The 19,315-nt window shown below is 43.8% G+C and overlaps 1 non-coding gene across 1 annotated transcript; it reads right to left on the reverse strand.

The window, feature by feature from the left end:
- Positions 1–579: 579 nt before the first annotated feature.
- Positions 580–652, reverse strand: TRNAT-UGU. Its single transcript has one exon. It is a non-coding gene; the product is annotated as a tRNA-Thr (tRNA).
- Between the last annotated feature and the right edge of the window lie 18,663 nt (positions 653–19,315).

Here is a 19,315-nt window from a genome sequence, read left to right on the forward strand (position 1 = left end):
TAGGTTGGATTCTGTCCTCCTGGAGAGCACCTCTTGCTTAGCAGGTTAAGGGCTGGTTGCAGGGTTACTGGCTGCAGCTCTCCCTGGCTGAGCCTTTTCTTTTCCCCGGGAGCAGCGTGGATTTAGGGCTGAGCTGGAGGCGTGCGGGACGCCCCGGCAGTAGTGGTGCTCCTTCATACATGGAGCATGCTGCGAAATTAATTTGCAGCGGGGTGCTGCAAGGAGAATTGGGACAGCGCGGACCGTGGGGTTGCATTATCCACGGTGGAAGCGGGGGGGTAACAAACCTCAAATGTTCTTTTCCAGAGAAGTGTGTGTATTTGCGTGGCGGAGCCACGGCCTGGCTTAGACTCGGCCTGAGATGGAGCCAAGCAAATTATGACACTTTGCAGTTTCCATGTTACGTTTGTCTCCTACCGCCACCCTCTGGACGCACCGTTTAGGGGTGCAAAAAGTAGCACCCTGCTGCCGCGGCTTTCAGCCGGCAGACCGCCGTCCCCTCGGCTCCGCGGCTGAGGAGCGAAGGGAAAAGAGGACAAAAAAAAAAAAAAAAAAAAACCACGACGGGAAAAGCTTAGGAGGCCCCAGCGAGGATCGAACTCGCGACCCCTGGTTTACAAGACCAGTGCTCTAACCACTGAGCTATGGAGCCACCTATCACTTCCAGCCCTGCCGACGGCTCTTGTCCCTGTCCCCGCGCAGCTCCCGCGGTGCCGACCGGTTCCTGCGGGGCTGAGGAGCGCACCGGCCCCGGCCGCCCGCCGCACCCCGGCCCCGGCCGCCCGCCGCACCCCTCTCGCCGTATGACCGTGCCGCGGCGGGTGGCCCCCGGCAGGCCCGGGCGGGCGCTGCGGCAGCCGCGGGTTTGCCTGCCGCCCGCTAGGCCTCGGGCTGCACCTCAGGCCTCGGCAATGGAAAATACCCGCCCCCCCCCCCGCCTGGGCGTTTGACCCGCGTTCGTGCAAGCAGAGGCGAAGCTGTGTAAGGCCCACCCGGGTTTCCTCACCCCCCTGCAGCGGGGGGCCGTGTAGGCCAGGGGCGGCAGGCCCCGCCTTGGGGCTGTCCGGAGGTGCTTCACCTGCAACACCCCCGGCTCAGAGCCAGGCCCCTGAATTCTCCCCTGTGCCTGTTTCCTCCACTGGGAAAAGCTACCCGTGGCGGAGGTGTGTGTGCGTGAATCCACATCCCAGCCCTCCCACACACTCACCTGTATGATGTCACCTGAGGGTAACTGAGGGGGGGCTTCCCCCTTTATCAGTGGGTGGGTGCACCTGCTGCAAATTTAGAGTAAAACCACCATTGTGGTGCACGTATTTCAGTGGCAAATTGAGGCTCATGAGAGGATCGCTTAAAGGCTTGCTACCATGTTCTTCGGCCTCTGGGCCATCTAGCAGTGTACTCTGTGCTGTGAAGGAGGGAACAGTTGATCCCTGTGGTGGGACCTGATTCAAGATTTTGGGAGGTAAGGCTGTACAACATACGGTTACATATGGTTTTGTGCGAAGTGGGGGAAAAAAAGTTTAAATGGAGAGATTATAATCAACTTGGTGGTGTAAAACTTCTCAGATTTTGTGAAAACTGTTACAGGCAAACGGGTTTAATTATCACGCAAATAAACCACAAGTCTAGGTTGACCAGGATATGAACCCAATGGCAAGATAGGCACTGTGTAGCCTTATTTCTCTCTTTATTTTTACAGAGCAAGGAAGTTTGAAACTATTAAAGATTTTCTCCTTTGCATAAAAGAGCCAGTCTGTCACATGTAGCCCTCCTCTATGAAAGTTTAGGTGAAGGTGAAAAGGTAAGCTGTGGGGAAGAAATTGAGAGACGCCGCTATAGAGTAATAAATCTGAGCAGTTCTGCTGCACACTGGAATCACATTCTAGAAAAGCAGACATGATTTGCTGGTGCAAGCCTCAAACTGTGTGACCAAGAGTAAAGCTCCTTGAAATTAGAATAGACAGAAAGAGCTGCATTAAGGAGTTAAAGACTTTTCATCCATCCCACACTCCACAAATCATGAACTAGGTCAACTCCCCACCCCCCTTTTTCTTTTTTTTTTTTTTTTTTAATTTCACCTTCTCTTTAAATGGATATGATCTCTGTGGACAAACTAGACCACTTCTGGTGAACTCTGTCTTGTTGTTTATGTAAGACACTAAAATTACTTTAAAATATCTGCTTTTGACCTCTAATGTGGCAGCTGATAAATTCGTGGAGTTTCACATTTCTTTGATGGTTGCTTTTTTCCTTCCCTTTGAAGATAGTGACTCTTTAGAGTTGGTAAAGCTCTACTAATGCCTCAGGGAACTGAAATAGAAGCATAGCTTGTTTTATAACCTTAAAGTAGGTAGGAGCAGAACTGTCTTACACTTCTGCTATAAGACAAAACCTACCTTCATCAGTCTAACAGAGCTGAGCAGCAGGGTGAGATGTAGTCTGAGAACAGAGGTGTTGAAATTAAGTTTTCTGTGCTAGTATGGCTGCCTGTCACTATTGGTTTTTAACTTAGCTGCAAAGTCTGTAATTGCCGTGGTTGCCCTGCTTCCAGATCCCTTCTGCTGCCTATTTAGAGCTCACTGCAAGGTGGGCCACACTTCAAATGCTGTGTAGCAGACAAAGTCTTAGCCAAACACTCTGGGTGGGATTCAAGATGTGTAATGGAGGTACCATGCTATCAGTAAGCCCTTTAGCTTCTCTTTGTAATGGAAATGAGACACTTCTAGGATGCAATTCATCTCACCCAAAGGTAAACCTCTAAAATAAATCATCCGAATCATGGTCTAGAAGTGCTTGTTTCTCAGTTGACTGTGAAGGGAGTCGATGCTGAAAATGTCAGCAGTTAAGCGAGACGCATCTCACTGGGCGTGACGGGTTTGTGCCAACCAAGTTCTGCTAGCAAGCAGATAGCCTGCTGAGACCTGGCTGGAGAGGGACACAGCAGCTGCTTTATTTAACAGGCACAGCAGCACTACATAGCTCCTGTCTGCAAGCTGCTAATGCTCTTAGCCAGCCCATCCTCTCAATCTCGTTTGCACAGGAATAAGCTTTAGTTTAATTTAATACCCTTTTGCTTTAGATGTTTAAACTAGAATAACTGTAGCTGGAAAATTCCCATCAGAGGACCAAGAGAATTTTTATGGAGGTGGCAAAATAAATTACATGTCTAAAGAAGACTCTATGAATATTTCTGCAACTAGACACACAGATTTTGAAAATCAAGCATTTAGGCAATAAAATGCGTGTCTAATCTTCTGTTTATTGCTGTTGAAAGCCACTAGGTGGAACCTAAGTACTGCGTGAGAGGATGAGGAAAATGCTTTAACAGACTTCAAATGCTGAAAAGAGTGAATTTTTACCACACAGATTTAAAAAAAAAACAACTGTAGGACAATTTACCTTTAAAGATGTGCCAAACATGTAAAGATCCACGTTTAAATATGCTCTGTAAAATTTCTGCTGATTTGCAATAAGATTAAACTTGTGTTGTGTGTCCCCCTTGCTAAAAATCAGGGCTTTCCGAAGCATGCATTCTTTTCACCTGGGTCAGTGAATTAATGCTGATAAAAGTGGAGGGCTAATAGCAGCTGTTTAGTAAAGGCCCTATGAAAGCAAGCTGGCAGGCTCTTTGCAAACTGGCTTGCTGGTGTCACACATTTGGCTTTTTTTTTTTTTTTTCATGTAGAAGAGTTTTGTAAGACAGACACTCCTGAGGTGGGGAGAAATGCTGAAAGTTATGGGGAGCAGTATGCAGAAAAGTTTCCCCTTCCTGAGGAAAGATGTTAAGAAGGAGCAGGATTTGAAATATACATCCTAGACCTTCTCTACACCAAGGACAGGCATCAAGCTAGAAAGTAGAGTGGCTAGCGTAAGAATAGATGTAGTTTTGCCCTCAGTCTGGACCAAGGCTGTTATTAAAAAATTACTTACTTGTTCTGATTAGCTTCCTGACTGTCCTTAACAGCCCCACTGAACAAATGTATGTTTAACTGTATGTAAAGCTGGTGTCAGTCTGCAGATGTCAACCATGTTGCTGTAAATTTACATCCGTCTTCTCGTTAAGAGCAGTGAGCTAATCTCATCCTTATGATCTTACTACCAGGTCTTGCATTCAAATGCTAACAGGAGAAGTGAACCAAAGGAATGACTCTTCAGACAGCTGGTTCATGAATTATCCCTAGAAATTCTCTTATACTATAGTATTCTCTTCTTCTAAATTTCTTTGCCTGGCTTGCCATCCAGTTCCCTGCTGAATTCAGTTTTACTGGTGTTTTGCAGGATTCAGTTCTTTGTTGCACAAACCAGCTACCAGCTTTGGGCTGCAGCAGTATGAAATAAATAGCAGTGACAGTTTTCTCTGCAGACGTAGTGTGTCTCCTAACAGGTTGTTGTGCCTTGCCTACCTTTGTCCTCTTCACATCTGATTTTCTGTGTCCTGGGGGCAGCCTAGGGCACCTGGGATTATCTCAGCAGCAGTACAGGTCAGCAAAACTGGCATGCTTGCCTTTCCTTGTCAACCTCTGTGAGAAGGGACTTGCAGCACAGCTTCAGTCTTTTTATGAAATGGGACATTCTGGGGGTTCAGTACTGTTGGTTTTCTTTCTTAAAGAAACTCTGTAGTAACCAAACTGTGTCTTGAGTTTAATGTATTCATTTTAATTCACAAGTGCTGATGGATTACTTTGTCTTGTATAAATGCAAGGATTATTTTGAGTGAAATGTTATTAAAATCAGGGGAACAGTTCCTGCTGAGTTTGGCTTTTGGAGCTGGTCCTTGGGGTATTTTAGGCATTGAAGGATCTCAACATGTGGTTGAGGCCTGCCTTGTCCTCTGCATGTGAAGCTTTAAGTCCTATTTGATTGAGAGATGCCTGAGGAAATGTCCTGTTGTTCTACAGTTTTGACCCAATCAATCCTTTTAAAAACCAGTGTTCTTCAAATTGTGCAGGAATGATCCACTTGTCCTTGAACCATTAGATACAAAACATGAGCTAGAACTAGATAAAAATCATGAAAATTAACCTCCTATGATTTTTCCACTATCAGTTACCTTGTGTAACAGAGGTTGGATAAGGTGCTGTGAAGGCTGTTTCCAGATATGAGCTTGTGCGCTGCTTGCATCCCTACTCCGTCGTAGCGTGAGAAACTGATGGGGACCCCTCCCCTTCTCTGATATTCTGCTTTCCATAGGAAAGAAGTTCAAACATGCAACAGATATGGTGACCTTTCAAAATTACTTTGGTAGTCTCAATACTCTTCTTTTGGACAAACATCCAGTATCACGTGCAAAAAAAAATTAATGCCTTTTTAACAGTGTTTTGTGCAGCTCTGAAGAGGAGTCGAGGACTAGTGTGTCTGAAAATTCATTTCACTTTTTTTTTTCAGAAAGGTGACATAGTGCACAAGGAAAATGTGAAGACAATCATATTCCCTGCATCTCTATTTGCTCGCAGGCTAGCTTATGTAATGGGTATTGTGGTGCTCATCACTCACATTTGAACATCAGTACTTTTCCATGGAAAAGCCATCACTATTGTCAAGTCATACTCCAGAGTAACAGTTCTGTCTCTGCCTCATTGTGCTCTCCTTTTCTGGAACGTGATACAGTTACTTTTTTTTTTTTTTTTTTTTTCCTTGAAACTAACATGCATCTTATGCACTTCTGTTAATGTGGGAGATCCAAGCAGAAGAGATGTCTTCAAATGCTTTATGATTTTCTCCCTGAAACAAGAAAGGAGTAATCTAATTTTGTTTGCTTCAGAGTTACTTCTCCAATCCAGACCAGATTTGAAGCTATTTGTTAAAATAAAGTGTTTTCGATTGTGATAATAAGGTAGCTGGTGATCTTTAGCATCTTTGAAAAATCAAGATGTTACCTGCTCCAAGCTAACCTGGCTAAAAGTGAAATATGTTTTTATGACAGTTACGTAGTTTGAGAAACAGCTAGAATATTTCTTTTTTCCTGCCCTGGATTAAAAAGAAGTTATGTCTATTTATGTTACTTTCAAAAAGATCTCCTCCTTGTCGAAAACATTTAGGAGGCCTGCGTCTTAGCCGAAGGACATAGTGTTCTTCAAAGTGCAGTAAAGAACTTGACCATGCCTGGCCTTTGCCTTGAAGACAGAGACACTCCTGGAATCCAGCTGGCGAGGGACAGAGAGCAATCACCCAGTGCTTCACCTCTCTGGGAGAGCATGAGGGCTTCCTCTCCTGCAGGCACCAGAGGGATTGGCGTCTGCCAGCAGGTGGGTGAAGAAAGTGCTGTAACACGTGTCTCACCGTGCTCTGACCAGTGAAGCCGCATGCACTGTCCTCTGGCTGGGTGTGCTTTTCACGCCCTGAACCGTGTTGAATCTACCCAGAGCTCCCTGCAGACGAGGCATGGCTGCACGGTGCCCCTCAGCCCTGGTCCGCATGTCAGCTATGCCAGGTGCCCAAAAGAGTCAGCACGTTGAAAACTGTGTGCTGCCATCGCCCAGCTTCTTGTCCTCGCATGTCCCCTGTAGAAGTCCACAAGGCAGGAAATAGCTGGCCCGTAGCTGTGCATGTGCTGGTTGGTCTGTCACTAAACATGTATGTTTGTGTATGTATATACACATGGACGCGTGTTTGTGCTGCCAAGCAGAGTGTAGAGCAGCTGCATTCTCCCTCTCTGGAGACACTCATCTGAGGGCCTCTGCTCAGTGGTTGGTTTCCAAAAAGCGCAAGAATGTAGGACCATCTTTGAGGCTGTTAGTCCTCTCAAATTTGGCTGAAACCAGTTAGCAGATTTGAAAGTTACTTGGGAGTGGGATTGCCAATGAGCGTGGTTACATGAACCCTTTTCCAAGGAAAACCAAGCTAAAAATGTACTGATCATATTTTCCAAGCAAGCTTTTAAAATTATTCGGAAAACAGACAATTCAGGAATGAGTATGAGGCAGAGGAACCAGGAGATCCAGAGTCCCCATCCTTACTCTGATATGGACTCTGCTACTGAACCCTGTGCCCTGTTTCCATAGCTGTCCAGCACTTCCCTCCCAGCCTCCCAAAGGGAAGGCAGATGTGTTTGTTTGTAGCATGCTCTATAAATGCAAAGTCTTATTATTATCAGTGTAAAAATAGACTCATAAGATTTCAAGTGGGCTGTAATGGAATACAAATGTAGCAACAGGATGGCTGAAAACTCCCTGCCTCTGGAAAAAAAAAAAGAACAGGTTCATTTTTCTGTTGCCGTTTTTAGATGCAGGGAACAAAGCTGCTTAACAGGCATCAGAATCCTTGTTTTAAATAAACTTTTTGTGATGGTTTTTTCCAAGCAGCTGTAAAGCTATAGGTACTAAGTTCCTTTTGCAACTCGGTGGGAGGTAGGGAAATGGGAATGTGTCCCAGTGTGATCAGCACTGCTGTAGATGGGAGGCTGTTGTTTCAGCCATGGCCTGCATGCAAGGGTTTGAATATTTGGCTCAACTGAGGATGCAGCTACCCAAGCAAGACACAAATGTGTGGGTCTTCTCTGGGTTTCAATTACTGGGAAAGGCAAAAGAAAAGACCTGCCACAACTATCAGGCACCTTCCTCAAGTGCTCACATTCCCTTTCCTGTGAAACACATCTGAGTCCCAAAGGCAGACAGTCTCTGTGCTAATCAAGGAATAAAATGTTCTTTGTTCTGGAGCTCTCTTAAGGTAGATGGAGGAAAGATTCATGTATAATAAATAATACATAAACTGTGAAAAGCCAACTGTTGCTTAAGTGCTGGACATGATAACTGGAGCTAGGTGATTTTTTTAAATTTTTTTTTTTTCCTCCTGGGAAAAGTAAATGAACTGAAAATATGGTTTTGTTCCCAGCTCTGTTTCTGATTTTGCCATATGTTTGCTCCTAGAGACAACGGTTTGTCAGTTAGAATCACAAAAGTGGCCATGTGTTTATTCTTCTGTGCAGTTCATTCAGCATATCCTGCCCCCATTTCCTCGTGTGCCTAGGGAGAGTCGTGCTCCGAGCTCCAGGCGTTTGGAGGTCCTCACCACCCCGGCATGGGCAGTCCAGGACAATTCTTCTGAAGCAGAAATGCGCTCTGGAGGAGTGACTGGGACCAGGTGTTTCAGCCCCCAGGTAGAGTCTATGGCCTCTGGACACCAAATGAGAATAGGAGTTTACCAATTCCCTTCTCTGTTTCTAGGCTGGGCTGGATGGACATACTTGCATAGTCCTGCTTACATACAGGCTTACCAGTTGTTCTGTGGACGAGGTGTGTGGCTCAGCAGCTCTGCTTTTCTCTCCCAGGGGGATACATTCATCTTCCCAGTTACTAGACTGGACCAACATATGTCACAGAACAAACTGAAGTGAAAAAATGTGGGATGGAAGGTTTTTGTATACTTCCCCACTTGTGAATTTGTGTCATACTGAAGCCCTTCTCTGCAATTCAGTCCCTTGGTTCCTATTGGTGGTCGAGGTTTTGCACATGGATTGCACAGGTGGCTGCAGTTCTGTGTGCCCTGGTTTTGTTGTCCTCAGCTGCCCAACTGCTGAGGGTCTTATGTACTCTGACCAAGTTACAGATATCTACAGTTTGAGGTGAACGAAAATAGCAACTAGTATGTAGGTATGCTGCAGCCTCACTGCATAAAGTCTAGTAACAGCTTTGTTTTAGGATAGTAAACCAGCTGAGTATCCTTTCCTCAGATCTGGTTTCCATTAGAAATGAGCCAGAAAAGAAACTGAGAAGTGACTGGTCCTGAATGCTGGGAAGCTGCAATTCTGCTCCTAGCCTTATGCTAGTGACTGGTAGAAACGCCTCCTCCCAAAGTTGCTGCTGTAAAGCTTTCCTGAACCACATTTTGGAAAGGTTTGAAGGCTAGCTTTTGAGTGATCAGCTCTTCTTCTGACACTGTGTCCATAAGCCTGCCCACTGAGCATGGAAAATCTCGCCTCCAGCTTTTAGACAGGTGCTACTGTTTCAGAGTATGCTTTTGCTGACAAAGTATTGCCAGGTTTTCAAAGTGGTAAGTAATTGGCTGTTTCCAAGTCCCTTCTTTGCTTCTGAAGGACCAAACTATCTGCAGACCCTTGAACCTCCCTTCTTTTGAGTGAGCTTGGACCCACAGTTCAGCTTTGTGATTGGGTTTGTCTCTTTTGCCATTTTTCCTGCTTTCAATTGGGGTGGAAATACTGAGAATACAGCCTTCCTCAAGTACTATCTGCTTTCTTTGTCTTTCCCAAATGTAACACATCATGTAGAGCTGAAAATGAATGGGAAGAGAATGAATGAAAATGTTTTGAATTTTGAGTATTTGGATTAAGCTTTGTGTAAAGCTTTTGGTAAGGCTTGTCTCTTAAATGAGCTCACTCTATAATAGAGCAGATATATCTACCACTGAGGTCCTGGCTAGCTAATGAAGGCTAACACAGGTGATACCATGTCCTTCAGACACTGACATCCAATCTGCACTCTAATGGCTTTGACAAATCCCCTCAAGCGGAATTGTCAAGCTGACACCATGATCAAATGTGCCCAAAAGCTTTAAAAGCACCAATGAGAATGTCAAACAGGACCGATGAGGTTAGATTGCATCTGCATGAGGGGATAAATTGTTCTTGAGTGTAATTCACAAATCAGAACATTAGACTATTGTAATCAAACTCCAAGTGAGCCTCTCTGTAGGGCATAAATATCAGCAGCTGCTCTTCATACATGACAGATCTCTTTCAATGCTTATACATGCCTATTAATTCTTCTCCTGGCCAAAACTTATTCGAAGGATGCCTCAACCTGCCACAGGGTAGATTTCTTAAGCATCTTAATTCACTTAGGTAACTGATGTATTAATACTTTCAGTGTGTTGGGAAATGCTTGTCCCAATTTACTCTGCTATTATACGAGTAAAGTGACTCCTTTGTAACATCCAGCCAGGACTGGTTGAAGGGCAGTGGATTTATCAAGCCCACGATTTCTGCAATATGGAGTGGAACTGATTCAACTCCTGTGGAAAGACTGGGTCAATATTTCTGTGTGGTCAGAAGTAGGAAGTGATCAGGGTCAGGATGCAGAGGCACTTCTGCTGAATAAATGGTATTCAAATCAGTCTACAAGTTATATTGGTAAATGCAGGACTTACATGTCCAGTGGGATTGAAAGGAGGTGATGAGTTTGTATATATGAATCTGAGCCTGTTTAGATCTCAGATCAGCAAAATATTTAAGTGGTGTCACTTTCAATGGTATTCAGAAGTGTGCTGAAATGTCTGGCTTGTACCAGTCCATAGTCCTTTTCTGTGCCTTGTAGTATGTCTTCATCTGAGAAGTGTAATGTCTTGCTGCTCTTCAGGAAGCCTCGTTTGTTGTTGTACTGGTTGTTTTTCTTTTTTAAATCTCCACAGTCATTCCCATTGAGAATGAGCAGAGGAACATGGAGTCATTCTGTTCACTGAAATACACGCTGTAAATCAGAGTTGGGTCATCTGCTGTGACCCACAGCATAAAATCCAGTGTGTTAAGACCATGTTCCTTATAAGCAGGCAATTCAAATATAGGTTATATGGAATATCTTTTGCCTCGTATTTGTTAGGTCTTACAGTGGCCTTATACCTTCTGGGCTATCAAATGTGTCTTACCTTACAAAGTAGGGAATAATTTAGCAGTTTGTTTATGAAATGTTCTTAGTCTTCCAGTTAAGACATTACTGGATTGTGGGATTGCGTCATGGGTGTGTTATGAGGCATTCTTATTTTCCTGCTAGCATTTCCTCTGCACGGTGGAAAAGCTCTGTATCTGTTCCAGAAAAATTGTGAAAAGAAAGGATGAGATGTGTCTTACCTACAGAGGACCTAGCTCTGGTGACCTTTCCACCAGTGTAACTCTAGGCAAAAACTTACTGAAAATTACACTTACCTTTTGCTTAATTGTCTGCTCTTCTGGTGGAAGCAATTCTGGCAGCGGGATAAATCTGGCCAGTGGTGGACTGTTGTTTTTCTGTAAAAAAAAAAAATTAATTAACTTTTTCATTTAGTTCTACAGTTGAAGCAGAATTGCTTCAAGGTTGAAGGCACTAGTGCCCATTAATAAGGTACAAGAGGTTATGGTTGGGAAATTTCTCTTTCAAACAGTTCTGGGAAAAAAAAATGGTCACATCATCAAGTAAATAAAACTTGATCCATTCCTATTTATGGTACATAAATAAGTACTATATGAAGGAAACAACACTAAAAAGAGAAATGCTTTCAAAGACTGACTCAGCTATTGTGTTTTTATAGGACAAGTGAATGAAACTTGCTTGGATTCTTACCAGAACAAATATATACACTTTTAAAGTCCTCTGGAGAACAGAAAAAGAATCAGCAGTGATGCAGAAGCACTAGTTTAATCTCCAGCCCACCAGATACTTTTGCGTTAGTGTGGAGTGCACATGGTCAGTCCTAAACCATGCTTATGCCTCACACACGTATTTAACATTTAGAGTCCTTGAACATGTCTATGAAGCAAGAATGGAGAGACCCAAGTTTTTTTTTAGTGTACTAAACTGAGAAAGAAAGGCAAAGAAGCATGGGTTTGCTTGTACCCATCCCCTTCCCCTTAGACAAATCCTTGGGCTGAGAGTTCTCTGTAAGGAGAATTCTTGGTATATATTGTGGGATGTCTGGAAAATAGATAGTAATAAATACATCATTTTATATGGAAGATGGATAATTCAGTGCCTAAGAATGTGAACTGGAGAATAAATCAATGCAAAGAGACTTTCTCTTCTTTTGGTGTTCATTTCTCCTTTTTCTTTCCCCAGCGAATGTTCCTCAGCAGTTCCAGCAAAGGGATGTTTTTACAAATATCTTGCTGAAAATCTCAGATCTGCTGTCTTTCCTCATGAGAACTGGGAATTGCAGACCGGAAGGTGGATCATTGCAGCTCATGTTTAAAGCAGCAAGTAGCAAGTCAAAGTAATTTCAAGACTAAGTTGTTGTTTCTAGCTGAACCAATGGTCGCTTGTTCTAAATCACTCTGACGTGCTTAGTGAGAAGTAATAGCACACTGTTGTCTCCTATGAACTCCTGAATTTATAGTGATAATTGTATGACATGAATCTAGGTTTAAGCTAATCTCTAGTTACCTCTTCCATTTTCATTTTATGCTTGCTTGCTCTGCAATGACCCCCTTTAGACTGCCAGTTCTATAAATCTTTGTCACAGAGGGTCACTGGGTTTGAGGGAAAAGAGAAAAACCTGTGAACAAAAAGAAGTCTAATATGCTTTCTCCACTAGATACCGTGCCAGAGGTAGGTGTGCTTGCTCCAGTCTGATTTAGCTAGTGCAAATGCCGCTGCTAAATGCGTAAACTAAATACAGTCTGGTAGGGGTTTGTTAATTAGTTTTTTACAGAAGCACTTACAGAAACAATTTCATTCATCAAGAGCTGATCAATCAAACTTCAGCTAAAGAAACCTTAGAGTGACCCTTTCCACCTGACCTGCTGGGGGACAGGTTAGAAAATATCAATAATACCAGCTATTGGGTGCTGCAGTGTGCATTTGTTCTCTATGTGTGTTTGGGGGAAGAAGGGAGGGACTGCTTTTTCCATGTCAGTTGGAATATTTCACCTTTTACAAATACACCTTTGCCAAGAGAAAAAAACCCTGAAAACTTGCCAGTCTAATAAATTTGAAGATTACGTAGATGAAAATCCAAACTCCCTTGGGCCCTGACCACAGCATTGTTTAGATGAATTGGCAGAGCCTGAAAACCTTTATCTCATCCTTCTGACCCAGGGTTATTCCCTTAAATGCCTTCTTCAGGCTCATTCTCCCAGTTCCCATTTTAGCATCTCTCTTGCTGTGCAACAGAAGGAACCTCAAAGCTCATGTTCTTTTTAAGTGTTGCTTGGACGAGGAGCATCAGTGAGACTGATATTCCTCCTGTGGATCAGTGTGTTGTGGCCCAGGCTGGATTGACGTGTAGATGTTGTTCTGGTACATAGTACCCAAATACAGCCTCAGAGGCTGGAACAGTATTTGCAGGAGTGTATGTCCTCTCATCTGTTTTGAAAGTCTTATCAGTTTTACTCATGCTGGTGGGCACTGCCTGGTGCAAGGAATCCCAGATTTGTGGTTATCAGTCCTCACCAGCGCAAGGCCACAGAGCTTTGTCATTGAGGAAGCTTCTTCCTTAAATGCTCCTTATGCTTGGATGTAGCTGTCAGACTTCAGATGATCACCTTATCTGACAGTGGCTGCCTTGCAGGTCCCTGTGGGTGTACCCTAGATTCTGGGTGCTCCTGTGACAGGCAGGGGTGAAGGCACTCTGTACTGGGGCAGCATGAATATGCTACATTGTAAATGCGGAACCTCTTAGGCAGCTAACATGACAGGTTGAGCTTCACAAAGCTCTTCCAGCTGATCGTGAGTTCAGCTAGTCCCTGTAGTAGTGACAGAGCTATGGTACATCCAATTGATGTACTTTGTGGGGGATAAGCAATTTACATAAACTGCATAGCAGGTCAGAGTAGAAGTGAAGGACATACAATTTCTTTCTTCTAGGAGCATATCGGAGCAAGTTGTGTACCGTGTTTACACTGTGAATCCCAGATCCTGCCTTATACTATGCTGTTGTAATCTATGCTAGAAGACAATCTAAGCCTATGACAATCTAAGCCGATGATTTTAAATGACAGGTTGAGCCGTGTAATTCAGGATCTGGACATTCTTTTGAGGTGCTTACATTTCAAGCTAGACTGCTTATTTTTAACATCCTTTCTGTCTCTCATAGCTTCTGCTGGATGGAAAAATCATTTGGCTTGTGGGATGCTATTTAGTAAAAATAATTCTTTATGTCTGAATATATAAGCTGTGATCAGTACCAATAGAGAAAACTGTAGGTGATCCCATCAGCAAAATCTTCATCAAGTGTTCCCCTCTGGTTTTCATTTTCGCCTCAGAAAAGGGGGGAAGAAAGCGAGACCTTTTCAGAGCTCTAATCTGCAATTGTCCAATGAAATTATGAGATTTGAATTACATGCTGAGGTTGAAAATGTCCTTGTTGTGCAGGAAAGGACATAATCTGAAACTGTCGGAGTTGGAATATATAAAACTGCACATAGGATAATTTGTCCAAAGTTGCTATCAAAAAGAAAATGAGAGATGTCTTTGTCAGCCAAAATGTCACACCTTGCAAATTTAGAGCAGGATGAAGTGATTTGCCGACATCCATACTACTCACAGGGCCCAAATAAGTCTTTTCCCTGTATAATCCCACCTGCCTTCTCTGACGGTCCAGCCAGGGCTGAGCAGCTGATAATGTGTAGTGTCACTAATCCACTGGGTCAGATACAGTATGAAGCTCAGCATTTTGCAGGTTGCTATCTGTCTCTGAAAGAAAGACCATGGCACAATGCATGAAGACTTTATTTGCCTTTTACTATTTATCTTCATCACCCCACTGACTTCCGTCAGTAGTTCTGCTGAATAATAGCAGTAAGAAAACATTATGGAGGTATACCAGGGGACCCTATCTCAGAATTGCCAGTTATGCTACCTGATAGATACATCTTTCTGGTAATACAGGCTGTTTGTCAAAGCATCTGTAGACAAGAATTTCCTTGAAGCAGCTGCCTAGGGAAGGCATTTTTCATGAGCTTGGGGAGAGAGGGAGTATAGCAGGTTGAGAGTGGACCTGGAGCTGTGTAGGGGTTTTTGGCAGATGTTACATACAGGGTGAGATCTTGGGAGGTGAGAATGTGGAGCACAGGGAGCTTGTGAGCAATGTGTGAGGCAGGTCATGTGAGGAGATCACAAGCATGTATTGGAGAAATTGGAGAACTTATTTCAAGCTTGGCCAAGCTTTGTGCGACTGCCTATGTAGTGCTAAAGGAAGTTCCAGTATCTATTGAACTCATTTGCAAATAATCTGCATGAAAACTCTATAAATTTAACACTGCTTGACAGCTCTAGAGGATGGAGTCACTTGCTCACATATAAGGTCATAGTAGGTCACTTCTCACCTTCTTAAACCTGCCAGCCTAGTACAACAATGATTCAAGGAGAAGCAGGGGAGTGTCTTCTGGTGGGAGCAGTGACACTTCAATCAGTATGGCTCCTACAGTTCTTGTGTCTGTTGCTGCATCTGCCAGCTTGAGCAAAGTGTTATGGTGAATTTGTGGTGTAGCAACTGGAAGGGAGCTCATTCTATATGCAGTTTTTGAATGAGACAGCTTGTGAGGTTTCCAACTAGCGACCAATTCATGTGGGCTTATGTGCAGCGTAACGCAGAGAGGCATGCAGTCTCCCCATAAGTGCTCCTGTTACATCCCTGTGCACTTGCCTTGCATTCAGCAGTGATCCTAATACCCCAAACACTGAAAGGTGCGTCATATCCTTCCAGCATTCTGAGAGAGGTATAAAACATGATATCTAAGGCAGTAATGCATGTGATCTTTTTAGTTCTGATCTGCCACAAACCCCTGGTTTTAAAGGCTGTAAGGTACGCTTGACTAGCATTTTCAGGCTTGGTGATCCTGTTCTGTTAAAGATACATTTACTGAACCGAGTCCTGACCTTCTGGGACATTAGGTAGATGGGGTCTTCCACCCTGAAATACCTTCTACGGCCTGTTTGCTTTTCAGTTGTACTCCAGCATCAGATTCCTCCCTCCATTCTTACAGGCACAATTTCCATTTATTATTCATAATGAAGTATCTGGTAAGAGGTTTTCACTTGCTTTTAGGCATACTGTCAAGTGTAGTGCACAGCCATGTAACCAGGAATAGCTACATCAGTAATCTTGCACAATGGAAGAGGATATTCTGTGTATGCATAGTTGTATCACAAAGGAAAAACTGAAGCAGAGGAGAAATGTATGCAGACAAACACCCAGGAGTTTGGTGGTGCAGGAGCTGAAGCTGATCTGTAAGGCCTTCATTTGTCCATCTGAGCATGTGCAAAAAATACAGTTCTCAATACAATTCTCAACTGTGCAGTCACATGTTTGGTTTTTTTTTTCCCCCTCTGGTTGTTGAGCAGTGGTAAGTATGGTACTTGTGTGGCCACACAACAGCCTCTTTCATGAGCTGCAGGGTCAAAAGGAAATGTTATGTGCTGTGAAGCTCAGCCTGGAGAGGAGGCCTTGGGGCTTGGCAGAAGCGTGGCATGCACCATCTTGGCAGGAAGAGTCAGACCTATGGGCCACAAGGTCAGTATGAAGGGTAGGAAAAGAAGTCACATGTATCTTTTTAAAGGCAGATGAATTTCATTTGGGATGACAATGACACAATAACATCCAGCCTTTCACTCCCACCTCTGTTTCTCTGATCCTGCTACCAGTGCTGGCAGAAGCATTCATAAACCAATACAGTTCGATGCAGCTCCCAGTTGCTGGTGTGAATGGGAAGGAGTGACAGGAGTGGGAAGTGAGAGAGTTGGTTTTTGGCAGCAGCTGGTGCTGATGTTGGCTTAAAGTAGTCATGGAACCACAGCACATGACTCCAGGCACTCACAGGTTTTAGTTGTAGCCATGCAATTATCTGGGGTTTTTTGTTTGTTTTGTTTTTGTTTTTTTTCCAGATCTAGCACAGTTAGATTTCCTTAAATTGAATATCCTGGATTTTCACTGCTTGTTTTGGAAACACATGTAATATGCTTTATGTACAGTGTACCTCAAGTTATTGGTAAGCACTCTAAAGCTCTTCATGTATTTCTGTTTGGGGATCAAAGAGGATCAGTCCCTGCCTGGAGTGGATTTGACATACCCCACTATGGTATTGCGATCATCTCCCTGCTGCCCTTTAACAGATCACAGAGTACACCTGGAAGCAGATCTTGAGCCCACCTATGGGTACTAGTTTTTAGCTTTGTACTGCAGCAGCTCAGCCTCTCAGTTTGACTCTCCTCCATCCATTTCCTCCTTCTGTCTGCGTGGGCATATGTTATAGGCAGTAAGTCTTTCCCTTCCATCCACAGTAGAAAAAATATATATGTGAGAGGTGTCACATGTGGGATGGCTGCTTACCAGGTACTCCTGTTTCTGGTACCGAGATACACTTAGTGGTGTGGTGATTGACAAAGGGTAGTTAGGATCATGTATTGGTGTGGTTCTGTTCACAGTCACTCTCCACTCAGCTCTGCTGTTTTGAACTGAAAGGTGTGAGCTTGTCCCCTCCAGTGGGAATCCTCTGTCTCTCCTGGTGTCAAAGGCAAGCTGTCTTCCTGAGCTTGGGAAACTGTTAGGGCTTTGGGGGCTGCTTCCTTAGGCTGATGGTGGTGCAGATGGAAACCAAAGAAAGGGAGATAGAGGGTGAGCAAAGAGGAAAAGGCGGGCAGGCCCAGTATGTGCTGTTCACCCACCATCTCCTGGATGGTAACAAGCTAAGTAGCAATGTGCCTCCATTTTCCTATCTGCACAGTAGGTATACTTGCAAGTCTTTAAGGAGTGTAGAGAGAATTAAAGTTTCCATTGCTTGGATGAAAAGCACTATGCACCCAAAGTGTTTGCTGTTGAGGAACTGATCCTATTTTGTGATGTTTGTCAACAGTTGATGTTCTGTTCCTTTGCTATCTTGCCCATTACAGGGGCGAGAAGGCATTAGCAAGAGGTTCTGTTTGCTTCCCTTAATGGCTGATTCCCTTGCTGTTGGCTAAGAAATCATTAAGCTTGTTCAGAAGGAGACTGTGCAGATTTGTTTCTGAAAGCTTTACAGAAGTCTGTGGACAAATTGTTAGAGCCCAGGGCATTTCCAGATTGCATATCCTTAATTGTATTAAACACTTAAGAGCCATCTGATGGATTGTCTCACAGTTCAACCATCTGGTCTGGAAATTTAGGCAAGCTTTACTTTATGGAGAAATTCTGAGTCACTCACACTGGAGTGTCGTTAGATGGCCCCTGGGCTGCTCTTTGATGGAGAAAGGCTAGTGTAGTGTCACTGCTGATAGTATGCTGATTGAGAGAAACATAAGGTTTTAGGGGCTCATTAGTTTTGATTAATTAGGCTAAAAGTACAGCTTTCTTGCCTTTCTTGTCTTTGCAAAAAGACTAGTTACCCCTTAACCCCCCCCTGCACTGCCCTGGCCCGGTCCAAATCATAAAAATTGGCATTGTTATTTTAGTGGCTTTGTATTTGTTATTATAAATCTAAAAAGTCCACTCTGCTTTCGAAACAAATTCTTGTTGTCTTTTAAGATAGTTAAGACTTGCTTACTTGATTACCACAGCACTTGGAAGCTTTGATGCACTTCTTGCAACACCCATGTGAGGTAGGGAATATGGTTACCCTCATAGTAGCAACAGGAGAATGCACAGAGAAATAAGGTCATGTAGGAGAAGGTGACTTTCACTGAGGACTACACCAGCTACATGAAACCCACTTTAGGGCTGTTTTCATGCCTGCTGGTTCCTGTGTGCTCACTCTCTTGCCTCAAGGCAGAGAAACTGTAAATAACTTGCTGAGAGATTCCCCGGGGCAGGGAGATTGTGTGCCATGATGCCCCTCTTGTTTCTAGGCCACTTGTGTGCACATGGTGTGTAGCAGGCTCAGGAAAGCTCCTCTGTCAATGGGGAGCTTATTAATGCCCTCTCATCATGTGGTCGGTGTGCCCTGTGCTGACCAGCACAGGGTTTGAGGATGCTGGTGTTCCATATAAGAAAGCTCAGCACTAGGTTTTCATTCTCTTTTGTAATGATCTGTATTCAGTGCTGGCAAGGGGAGGCAACGTGACTGATACTGAATGGGAAGAGAGGCAGTTAGAGAAATGCTTTCAATTGCATACTGCAGCCACTGCAGACTCAGTTTTTGAGATTATTTTGGCCAATAAACCAAGCATTTCTATTTAAAATTAATTGGAGACTAGAGATCTATTTGTGTGCTTGAATCTGTCAATAATTAGACCCAAGAATACATGGTATTTCCCAGAAATGCGATGGGTCACAGAAGGCTCTACAGGCCTGAATCTCCAGAGAATCACTTTTAAATTTACAGCAGAAGACAAACTTTGATTTGGTTTGAAATAAAATCCTGAACTGTCCATGTCCTCGAACCTGAATTGTATCTGGAGGCCATCCCATTCCTCCCAATTCTAAGATACTAAGTAAGTGAGTCCAAATGAGAAATTCTGTTAAGCTAGAACTTGTGCTCTGCCGTCAGATAAACAGCCATTAGCAGTGGCAGAAGGGAATGCTTTTCTCCCCTCCGGGTTTGCCAAAGTCTTTCACTAGCAGGGCTGAGCATACAGGAGACTGTCTTACAGATTGTGTGGGACATGGGAGACTTTGCAGCTTCCTGCTTCAGCTTCCCTATGTTCACCGTATCATGGGACAAATGTTGAATTGCCTTCCCCCCCGCCTTTGCTCCCCTGTCTCT

The sequence above is a fragment of the Aquila chrysaetos genome, chromosome 13 (assembly GCF_900496995.4).
Source record: "Aquila chrysaetos chrysaetos chromosome 13, bAquChr1.4, whole genome shotgun sequence".
Classification (NCBI taxonomy): Eukaryota; Metazoa; Chordata; class Aves; order Accipitriformes; family Accipitridae; genus Aquila; species Aquila chrysaetos.